Source organism: Strigops habroptila, chromosome 1, assembly GCF_004027225.2.
Source record: "Strigops habroptila isolate Jane chromosome 1, bStrHab1.2.pri, whole genome shotgun sequence".
Taxonomy (NCBI): domain Eukaryota; kingdom Metazoa; phylum Chordata; class Aves; order Psittaciformes; family Psittacidae; genus Strigops; species Strigops habroptila.
This window is the reverse complement of record NC_044277.2, coordinates 23,607,396-23,619,623: the sequence shown is the minus strand read 5'-3', so window position 1 is coordinate 23,619,623 and position 12,228 is coordinate 23,607,396.

Sequence of the window (12,228 nt, the reverse complement as noted above, 5' to 3'; positions counted from 1 at the left end):
ATTTGTCAACATAACATAGATCAGTCCCAATACATTAAAAAAATGGCCAAGTACTTCTGAGAGAAGATCAACCAATGTCTATTGCAGTGGAGCCTGAGGTGATCATGGTGGATAAAAAAGATGTGACTTTTCCTGCTCTTAGATCTCGGGCACTGCATCAGTAACAAAGCAAATCAATACTTCAAAACATCTTTAGCTTGCATATTCAACCCTAATTTTAACATGGTATATATACAAGTATATATGGGTGTCTCTGTGTATTTCATAAATTATTTATACAGTGTATTACAGAATATATGTGTGTGTATGTAGTTGGAGGAATTGACTTGGGATCCCAAGCACTTACTGAGAGGTTTCCTTTCTTGCTTCGGTTGGACGTGATGAACACCAGCACTCCGTGCCAGCTGAGCTCTGCTGAGTGAATAAACCGTGTGGGAGGGCTCCTCTGTTGGACTGAGCACTTCATAGAAGCCAGGTGCAAGCATCATCCTTGCACACTGAATTGCTGCAACTCAGAATCTGGTATTACAGACATCTGAAGAGCTCTTTTCAGATAGCATTTTAAAATTGGCTCTGTGCAATAACGAATTAATGAGGTCTCAGTCTCTGCAAGATTTGTGCTAATGAAGCCTCCAGGCAAGAGACAGATCCTGCCACATGCCCTTCCAGTCTGGGAAAGTTTGTGTTCACAACAAGGATTAGCTTCCCTGCATAACAATATAGGTCCCCAGATGACAACAAAGATTTTAGTAAAACCTGCCAGCAAGATCGTCTTGTCCAGCCATTACAGCAGGAGACCTGTAGTTCCAGATTTAGTTGTTAACCTGTTGCGTGGCTGTGGGCAGACTACGTAACTCTGCCTAAGTTCCTCATAGGTAGGATGTGGTCAGGTAGTCAGGCACTCCACTGGGATGATGCAAGAGAGTTGTTTGTGCTTAACCCTTTTTACTATAGGCTGTCTAAGAGCTTTTCAAATAGCTGTAAGTTGTTGGAAAGGTGCTTGGATAAGGTGAACAGAGCTCCTCCTGGGGTATCCTTCCAGCTGACGGTTCAGATGGTGTGAGGTCCAAAACACAGAGAAAGTAAGTTAGTATGCTTCAAGTCCTAAACATATACAACCAAACAGCACTTTCCTGACTGTGAGTGACAGTGTGACAGAATGTGACAGCTTGACAGTGATGCCCTTAGTCTCCAAGCAAATGGTATCCCCTGGGGCTCAATCCTAACAGCTGATGTACCAAGAGCCATTTGCCTCAGCAGTGCTAGTGCTCCAAAACCCGCTACCTGATGCAGTTTAAAGACACGTCTTTCATCCTGCTGTGGTGGAAGTGCTCAAGTATTAGAAATGTTTTTCATAAAAAAATTCCTGGCAAAAGCAGGGCCTCAGAGTGTCTTCCAGGGGTTTTGGAAAAACATCATGACTGGTTGTGACAGAGTGAGGAATGTGTTGTGAGGAAACAAGCAGCTCAAGAGAAGAGCTAAATAAAAGATGCTGAAGTTGAAAGAACTCTTTTTCTTCGTGCCTGAATTTTAGACACATTATCAGTCAAATGTCAGTGCCTGAATAATTAAGGTGTTGTATGAGATGTAATTGCCAGAGCTGCAAGGACAGTAAACATAACCACACTATTATCAGGACAAGCTGAGCTTCCAATGGTGCAACAGGTCAAACAGCTATAATCATACCTGGAACAGGATAAGTGAAGGGGCCACATGCAGGCTGCACATGAACCTGGGCTCCAAAACTATAATTAGGACAAAGCTGAAGGTTTATAGATCCCAGGCACAAAACAGCATGATGAAACTTTAAAAAAAAATTGAAAGTAGGATGAAACATAAACTCAATACTCAAGTGAGCAATGTCACATTTGTTAACTACACAGCTGGGATTGTTAGTGAAGGAAAAATAAGACGCTATTTAAGAATAGGAAATCCAAGATTTTATGTCTGGTCAAGAATAATCCACTGCAAAAACACAGACTGAGGAGCAAATGAGTAGGGAGCAGCCCTGCAGAAATAATCTGGAGGTTGCATACTCCTTCAAAAAAAGCAAACTACATACTGAGAGGTACAAATATAAATAGAGGCTATAAAATACATGAAGTAATTCTTCCACTTTTCTCAGTACTGGCAAAGCTCAGCTGGAGCTCAGTGGGCCTGGCTTGGGGCACCATGCTCCGGAGAGATAAAACACACATCAGGCTACGGAGGAGAGCAATGTGTATGATCCAAGCTCTCGAAAAACACAAGATTGGAGAAATACAGGGTGCTGGCTCTAGTGAAGAGAAACCTGACAGAAATATGAGAGCAGTCTTCAAAAATAAAGATACTGCAGATTAATAAGACATTCCATTGCAGCAGAAATAGACTTTGGTTAGACATTAGGAAAAACTTTCTAAAAATAAGGCTAGTGCTGCATTAAGCTAGATTGCCTGGGGATTGTAAATCTGCTTAAAAAGAGATCAGATAAAATTTAGTCAGGAATGACAGAGATAAAATTCATCCATCTGTAGAGAGTGGGATGGTATAGATGACTTCTCGAGATCCCTTTTCATCTGTATATTCCATGATGATCCAGAAGATGAGTGTTTGTTTTGTTTCAGACTTGCTTGTTTATTCATGCTACTTGCTTCTTCATCTTGGAAATGGAAATCCCATTATTCAGTCCCAGTCAGCACTGACTTCAGTTTTTTCTTGTGCACTGTAGCAGCACAATGTGACTGTTCAAGTTGCAAAGACATCAAGACAAAGTTTAAAATGGTATTAGTTAAAATAATAACTTTGAAGTGACAATCATACCAGTCAAAATACTTATCGTTGGCTTCAAATCAAAAGACTTCATGAGAACAAGTCCTAAGTTGTGAGTCTCGGGCAATTCGTGTGGTCCCTTTGACACTTCAAAGAGACCATGCGGTTTGGATGAAATGTGCAGGTTCACTGGGACAGGCAACATGGAGTCAGGAACAAATCCACTTGTATCCATTCTGCAAAGCAGCTATTCACGCCAATGTGCTGCAGGGGAGACAGGAGACATGTCACCATTTCACCACGCTGCTGGCACCCATCAACACTGGCATACATCTCCACACCGCCAAGAACACGGAGTGACTTGGAGTGTCTCTAACACAAGGTAGGTGGCACGTGGATTTAAAGTTTGCCCACACTGCTCTCACTGGATGGCTGGGCCCTTCGGTAAGACAAGCCTGAGACAAGCTCAGCAATTTAGGCCGCCTCCTGCTTCCGCGGATTACTTTGGTGTTTTACTTCTCCCAGTGTTCCTACGGTGGTAGAATCAAAGCTCTGAACAGCTAATTCTTCTGCCGATGTCCTGGGAGATTTGGGGACCATTTGACTGTGTTTTGGTCTCCATGCAATTCTGGTTATTACTGAGAGAGTTTTAGCTTGCCTTCAAATTATTTTAACTCCATTTCAGTGACCCTTGTTGCGACATGCTAAGGCACTTGGCTCCTGAGCAAGTGCCTTATAAAATGGATAAAGTGCTTCTACCTATTATGATTAATATTATTTTGGTGAATATGGAGGGCACTTTGGCTGCCCTCCCCCCAGGTTGCTACAGCAACACACATCTGTAAGGAGTCATTCTTCTAATTGTGTCAATTAGGCTTATATAAGAGTATTTCAGCTATCCAAACGCTGTGGAAAGCAGGGTTTGAGGTCTGGCTGGAGATGAACCTCATGCTCCAAACACTAACAAAATTATGTTAAACTTCCTTCTGGTGTAGCTGCGTTAGGCATGGCGAGCAGGAAGCAGTGCAGTGGCTCGCTGAGCTGAGCTGGGCAGGTTTGCTTGCTTCTCTGATAGAAAGGAGCACAACAGGCAGCCTCTGAAATGCGTCTCTGGAACAGAGGACACAAAAAGTGAGCTTGCCTTTTGCTTGCAATACATTATTTTATGATCAAGCAAAGGAAATTAGAATGCAAACCCAGCACATAATGATGCCAGATTAATGATAATACTTTGCAGCTAAATGGTGCCAGATCAACGGCTAATACTTTACAGCTATATATTGCTTTTCAAATACAGCCAATCTGTGAAATACATATAGACATACAAGTCACAACAGTGAAAGTGCAGCAAATGTCTGATTGACACCTTTGACTGGAGCAATCTGAAAGCTGCAGGGCCATATGGAAGCTTTCCAGACAACAGCAGTGCCTTTCTTATGCGAGAACACTATGCTGCTTCCCACACAATAAAATTAAATGAAGAAGTTTGTACTAACTAGCTGCTTATTTTATTAGTTCTATCCTCAAAGGGTGGTTTTGCAACCCGGATCATTATGTGTGAATAACAAACACTTTCTGAAAACTTGGTCTACTTGAGACCTCTGTCATTAAAATATTAGCAGAAGACACCAACTTGCTGTTACATGACATTACACCACCACACTTGCCATGTTCTGCCAGTGCTGTGACTCATCACGGGAGTTTGCTAGAGAGTGGCTACTGAAATACCATCCAATACGCAATCATTGCTGGCTGAAACCTCCTGAAACAAAGAAAATGGTATCTTTAAAGTGAGACAACTATGTCTAATTGCAGCCTGTGATGGTCATAAAATAACTGTCCAAACATAACAGTACGGTTGGTCAAATATGTAACTCCACCCAAAAGAAATTTAAAAGTTTCAAAAATCAACACACTAACTCTTCCCAAATTCTCATCTTGTGTTGCAAGTGATTTACAGGTTGGGCTGGAATATTACCTATTGTGTAGAATATGGAGCGACAGTCTTTTCACACAATGTTTTCAGATTATAGCAAAGTGTAAAAATGGCACTTTGAATACAAGTTTACCCTCACTTTGTTTTTAACGCAGTTACTGGGGGGCCACGAAGTAGCTCTCAGTTGTGTGTGTATGAGATCGACCTTGAAATGTTTTTATGTTAAAAGATGATAGTGGCTTATACAGGATAAAAGACGAGAAAAAGACCCCCTACACTCATAGATGCCAGATCCAAATGCCAATGCCAGCCACATTTAATAACTCGCGAACCCTAGGCTAATGTAAGAATCACCACACTTGGAGCAACTTATTTTGTCTTTGCATCAGGCTGCCGGGCACTGGAGCCTTCGGTTAGGAATTAGACCATGGAGCTGAATGCTCAATGTGTGAAATTTCAACACTGAAATGCACTGGCTTCCCTTTGTCAAAGAGGGGGTGGGGAGGAGGCAACATGGGGGAAGGAGGCGACCAGAGAAGTTCCCCAGCTCAGCATTTCCAGTGCAAGCACTGACCTCCACTGACCTGCCTCCCAGGCTTCCAGAACTGAAGCTTTGCCATAGCGATGCAGAAAGGATTACTTCCCCATGGTTTTTAGTCATCAATCTTCCAACCTAAAGCTCTTTTCTCCGTAAGGTTCTCAATAATTCTTCTGTTTCAGCAACCAGAGAATCGCCATAAATCACCTTTCTACATCAGCACTTTTTCCCTTTCTGTGTTCTCTAAGGGTGTTTTGTCATTGATTTCATCTGCCCTGCAACCCTTTTCGCTATCTTAGCTGCATTTAATTAGCATGACCATTTATAATGCTCAGAGCTGAACTCTGGACCGTTGGTGGATTTGAAAACAGTTGGTTTTTAAAAGGTGTTTTAGAAATGTTTTTGGATCCCACATCACCAGAACACTGTGGGGAAGTGAAAAGCAGGGCAGTAGGCATCTCATTTTCCCCAGCAACTGCTGTACTTCGCTAGTTATTATGGTTGGCTGATAAGGGGCACTTTTTGGGGACAGTGTTTCTACCTAGCACTGCAGATTTCAGTATCAAAATTCCTACATATGTTTGTGCCCTGAAGTCCTCTGTAGAGATCCTCCCAGTTCCTGCCTAAGTGTGTCCCCTCTCCTAGGCCCCCTGGACCTGAGAAATCGCTCTGGCCAAGCAGAGCTGGGAGGGATTGTCTTTGGGGAGTAAGAACGCCATCTGTGAACCAACATGGATGCTAACTGCTGAACAATGTGAAGCTTCTCTACCTGTGATGGCTCTGCTTTGCAGATTCCTCTTGCACTCAGGGCCGCAGGACGGAAAAAACCCAACAACTTTAAAATAATTTTGACATTACTCCCTGGATACATGGATATTTTACTATTTGTCTGCTTCCCTGAAGCACTTTGTAAGTTTGGTGTCCTCAACCAAAACGCCAGCTTCCCTGTTTCAGGTTTCTTTAGTACTTTCCATTTCTACTACATTGTACGTACTCTTCCCAAGAATACTCAACTGCTTTCTGTTGACCCACTGAGGACTGGCACTATTTACATTTTCTCCAGTCACAGAATGACAGCACCAGTGGATTCCAGTCTTTGGAGATCATCGAGTCCACCCTCCTGCCCAAAGCAGAGCCAACTAGAGCTATTCCCTACCCCATGCTTGTGCTTGCTTTTGTCATGTAAGGGGGAAACATGCAAACATGAATGCTCGTGTGTATAGCTGAAAGAGCAGGATCCTGATGCGAGATGGAGCAAACCAGTGTGACAGGGTGGAAGCACTCTGTGTGACCTCTGAGGAACTGAGGCCTGAGTTTCGGAAGGGGACATGGTTGCCTAGAGTAAAATCTAGGCAGAAAGCAGTTTGACTGGACACTCAGGTCCTGCTTGCTGATCTGAGAAGCTGTAAGTGCCCAAGATTTCGTCAGAAAAATATTTAGACCCCCCCCAGATGCTATTTCTGCACATGGCTGTAAGTGCCATTATCTTGGTAGAGCCGGCTGCACAGCATCTCTTGCTCCCGCAGGGACCAACCCCAGGAAACAACCCCTGTATCCTCTCAACAACCGTTTTAAAATTAGTGTAAATTAAACAACTGCTGCAGTGTCTCAGGGGCCTACACGGCTGTCTCTATACTGTATTCTGCAGTCCTTTCCCTACAGTTGTTCCTATGTTCTGCACTGTATAAAACTGTCAAGTCATTTAAGGATATTTTTCTTTTTGAACCCCTGCACAATGGGTTTCAAAAAGAAACTTTTTTCAAAATGAAGCTTGCAGGGGTTTGGGCTGCAAAGCAGCTGACTGCCCATTCTGCTCTCACTGGGACTGCCTGGCACCTGCCATGAGGGCTGGCATGAAGGAAGGAGAGGGAAGAGGCCAGTTTCATACCATGAGCAGGGAAGGAGGTTGCCACTGGGAGGCAGAGAGCAAAAGTCAAGGTGGAATGAATCTGTGTCTGTGTCCTTGCAGCTCTGTAACTTTTGGACATGTTGCTGCCAGCCATTGGTTACAGGTGAGTTTCCCAAAGCATTGTCTCATCCCTGGTGACTGGCACACTGCCTGGCCTACAACACCCTAGGAGTGCCTGTTCTGAACAGAAAGTCTTCTCTGAGTCCTTTTGCAAGCGGTTACAAGGGCCTTGGGGGCAGCAAGGGTGCCTGGGATGCTGCAGCACTGCCAGCAGATCTGTAATGTTTTGCTCAGCTGCCTGGCAGCACACTCAACCCTGCAAGAGTTTGGAGCCTGGTTAAAGTTCCTGGACAGGTCACGGGTCAGGGTGAATTAACCATAATTAAGAGGGATCCCCTCAGGCCACCACTTTTTTCAAACAGCAGAAGACAGCAGAAGTTCCTCGCTTGTGTCTGGTGGAATTTATCCAAGTGCCAGAAGAGGCCACCATCTTGGACTCTGCCAGGATAACCAGTATGAATTATCTCCATTGACTAACAAAGCTTGGGCAGAGCAGGGTGCAGTATCCTCCTAGTTCGTGCCGATAACAGGCCCCATGTGGCAGGCAGCAAAAGGAATGTGGGTCCTTCTTCTGTCTCTCGTGTTGGTGAAATGGCATTGGGCAAACTCCCTTACAGCTTGAGGTCTAGGACAGGGCACTCACAGTGCCAAGTTCTACCCTTTAGCTCGCTCCAACACACAAAAGCAGCAAGCACCAGCATGCCTGCCAGAGAGCACAAGGCAAAGGATGAATGGCAGAAAAGGGAGCGGTCCATACTCAGCCACAGTGAGTGCTGCCGGTGTCATCCCCTCCATCTCAGGGAGCAAAGCTGGCAACAGGCCTGTGGATGTATCCCCAGTGGGACAGAGCTGGTCCCTGCTAATACGGAGTAGTGATGTGTCCTGTGCACCCAAAAGGCCTTGAGATGTGAACACCAAAGATGCAAGTCTATACAATGACTTGGTCCAGGGACCATAAAGGGTCAGCCACTCTCAGATGTGACCACTGCAGACAGTACATGTTGCCACAGGAACTCAATGACAGGACTTTAGAAGCCAAGCTGCCAGCCTTGTGCTTTACTCAATAATGCTCCTTCCTGCAAGTTCCTACAAAAAGAAAACAGGAAAATGGAGAGATCTCAGTAGAACATGACAAGGTTCTGGAACAAGTTGCTCTCTCTTACTGCGGTCTCTTTGCAGAAATGCCTGAGGGCTCTTTCACCTTGCTCTATCTGCTGCTGCTTCTTTCCAGACTTGTCAGGGAGAAGTCCTAGTGGTGCAGTTTCCCATTATTCACCTTCCCTTCTTCTGAATGCTAGGCTGGTTTGCAGGGGTCCAAGCAAAAAGATATAAACAAGAGCAGCATTCACAACAAATACACCTGTCTCCAACACAACATATAGCTCTATTTTGGCTCTGGTAAAAAACATTCACTTGGAGGATTCCATTGAAATCCTTGCTATATTTCCAGTTGACTTCACATGCATGCCAAAACCCAGTTTGCACACCCCCAGCTTCCTCTGTCTCTCATCTCCCTCCCAAAAACTTCACAAGAATTTCAAACAAGAAAAGGCTGGCAACTTGTTGAAAGAACACAAAGACCTTGTCCTTACTAGCCAGAGAAAAAGTGCTGGTACCTGCCCATCAAGAACTTGTGGCTTTTCAGTTTGCATGTTTCTTGCTAATACTGTTTATCCAGGTAGCACAGATGAGGCGTATCATCTGGCAAGCCTATTCCTAAGCTTTTTACAACAAAGATGATAACAGGTGCAAGATAAGGGGTACATACAAAACCAAGAGTTCATTACAAATGCATTTGCATCCAAAGCAGCAGCAGCAGGACTTGGCTCTACGTTATCTTAAAAGCATACACTTTCTGAATTCCATTCAAATACTCACTGTATTTGCATCTGATACTGTATGTGTGTCACCTCAGGCAACAACATGGAACCAAACTGTTTGCGTGGGCCTGCGCTTCTGTGCAAGGGCAGCCAGGTAAATCATCTGTTCTCGTGACAGTATGGAGGTTTTAGGATGGCTCTTGAAACACTACAGAATTCTGAGGAGAATTCACCATCCCCACAGAAAGCAGGACTTTCAAAGGAACTCCTGAGATTAACAGTGAAGGCTTCTTAATTCTGAAGTTCTTATTTTGACCTCAGAGTGGAAGCTGGGCAGTTAGGATTTCTAAGGCCTTGAAAACTTAGTCCCAAGTTCTGCTTCTGCCTGTTCAAGTGTTCAAAGAACATGGCATAGTTGTGGAGAGGTTCCTAGTCAGAGAGGGTCAGTAACCTACAACCAGTAAGCTATGTCCTTATTCTGAATTACTCTCCATAGAAGTCCTATTTTAATCCGCTGGCTAAAAAGAGGTAAGAGACTATCCTAACAAAAGGTAGGTATCAAGAGGTATCATGCCACTGAAGTAGCATGACCTGAATACCCACTGTTTCACTCACAAGTTGCCAGTCTGAATCAGAAGAAATAAAAAGTTGTTAATATCTGGCCTTTACGTGGTGGTGCACGTAAAGTGTGTTGACAGACCATCCGTTTCATGGGAGTAAAACTGAATCTCAGGTAAAACCACAGGAGGCTTGAGAATATCAGATGAGCATCAATTCCTATTGAGCGCAGTGGTGTATGCCCACAGTTGGCAAAGGCGCCAGTGGAGAAGGAAAAATTGCTGTTCCCTTTCACTTGGAAGGACGGTCGCTCCAGCTCAGCCCTGCAGCATGCAGCCGAGGAAGTATGCAGTGGTCCTCATCCTCCATAAACCACCGAGAACTTTGTTTCCTGCTGCTGTCACAGCACCTTTTACAACCTTTGTGCTCGAAACTGGTGAGTGGAAGAGCACAATGGTAACAAGAAATAAACAAAAGTTTACCAGCTATTTATCTACAGACAAACCTACATAAAACAAACAAATGCAGCAGCAACAAAGATGAAACACCTTCCCTGCAACATCATTTGGGAACTTTCCAGCTACTTTGTAATTAAAGACCTAGATGTTTAAACCATGCAAAATGGGAAAATGGGAGTTTTAAAGTGGCCCAGTGCTTGTTACCACATGCATTAATGTATTATTCTGTGGCCAGGACTCAAACGACTGCAGTTAAACATGTTTTCTTGGTGTACTCTTTTAAACAAAGATTATCAGTTGAATATTTTTAGTAGTCCAGGTAAAAATAACTACATACGCCTGTTCACTGTGGCATGGAACTGGACAGGAAACACTATTGTTACTACACACAGATTTTTCCTCAACTCTGATACTGGAATTAATCCAGGATTATTCAGAAGAGGAAAAGGAGAGAAAGGGATAATATATTCTTGCCTATGTGAGTGTAGAGGACAGACCTGTCGGATCACTGTTCATATTCCTGCTCTCATCGCTGTAGACAAGGGATCCCAGTGCCAGTCCCCCATATTCCAGTGAACATCAGCCTCTGGTCAGTGGATATTACGAGGCAGGTCTCTCTCTCCCCCCATTCTCTTCTGCATTGAGACTTTTTGGTACAAGCACATGAATATATGTAGTCCTCCAAAACTTCAGCCTCTGTTTGGCCATCACAGGGCAGCTGAGGGTCTCTTTTTCCTCATTTATATGTTGGCAAATAATATCTGGATGTTATTTTAACAAGGGTCAGCTACAACTGATCAGTATTTCCTGGCACAAAACTTGTTGGTTTTGGGATTTTTTCCCCAGAAATTCCATCTTAGAGCAATAACTGAATTATCTCTATGTAAGCCAGCCATTGCTGTCACTAGCATTGCTGCCCAAGGATTTCAGAGTTTTATCTGAGGAGTCAGAGGGACAAAGTACTTTGGTAAGAAGTATGCATCAGAAAGGAAATCATCTTTCAGCTTCTGAGAGAAATATTGAAACAGGTGATAAAATGTGCTCTTTAACACAATGAGATCACTAAAAAAATGTTTCTAGATGCCTCTTACTAAGCCTTAATTTTCATATACAGTGTTAAAAACTCACTAAAACATTAAGTCAAATCGTTACTCCTACTGCGCTGGCAGCACAAAAGGCTAACTTACCAGAACACAGACTTGAAGAAGCTTTTCAATAACTATACATGACATGTGAAATATTTGTCTAAAGAAAAAAAACGTAATTTAATGAGAACAGTAAAGGTACAGAACAATGAGAAACAAATGTCAGCACACCAAGAAAGAGGTCAGAATTATTGTTTTTTATATGACACCTGGTTTATTCTTTTCTTACTGAGGGTTTAAATCAGTTTAATACCATTTTGGTTCATTCGGTGATTAACAAAAGTTAATATTTTATAAGATTTATTTATAATACCCTTGAGGTTTAGAGTATGTTTATGTAACCCTTCTGCCAGGAATTGGCAGCCGCTGAAAGAGCTGGATTCGTTTATCTAGGGGTTCTCTCTGAAAACTTAAACAACAGCAGTTTCAGCCTCCACCCAAAGCTAAATGACCTCCTTTGGGTGCCCTGACAAACAATAAATCCTGCTCAAGGCATAGCAAGGGTTTGAAACAAGTTCCAGAGTTTCAGGACAAAGAGAACTTTAGAGATGAGGGAAAGGAATAAGAAAAGCTCAGGATAAACCCACAAGAGCCACTAATCAATAAAAACCCTAACGCTCCAGTGAAATCCCTAAGCTCCCTCTCCTCCTCATCTTTGTGACATGAAACAAAGGCTTGCTCTCATTTCCAAGCAGATGCCTTGTCACTTGAACGTCACTACCCACTCAAAACTCCCCGCATACTTAGTGTGTGCCTTCACTTTACAGCTGAGCTAATGAACCTGTGTGTTACTGTCCACAAACCGGGAGGGACATCCTGCCCTCTCTTCAGCCCACAGCCCCTTGCTTGTGCTAATGCTGTGTGCTGATGCCAATGCCCTTCTAACCATGCAGTGAAACAATTCAAGGCACTGAACTGGCACAAAACCAGCTCACGAAACCCAAAAGTGAGCAGTGGATGGGTTTCTGCTGGTTCAACTCTGAATCAACTCGCTGTACTTTAAAATGAAGGTCAAAGCTGGCACCAGGGAAGAAGATGGCAAAGCTGGGGACAGGA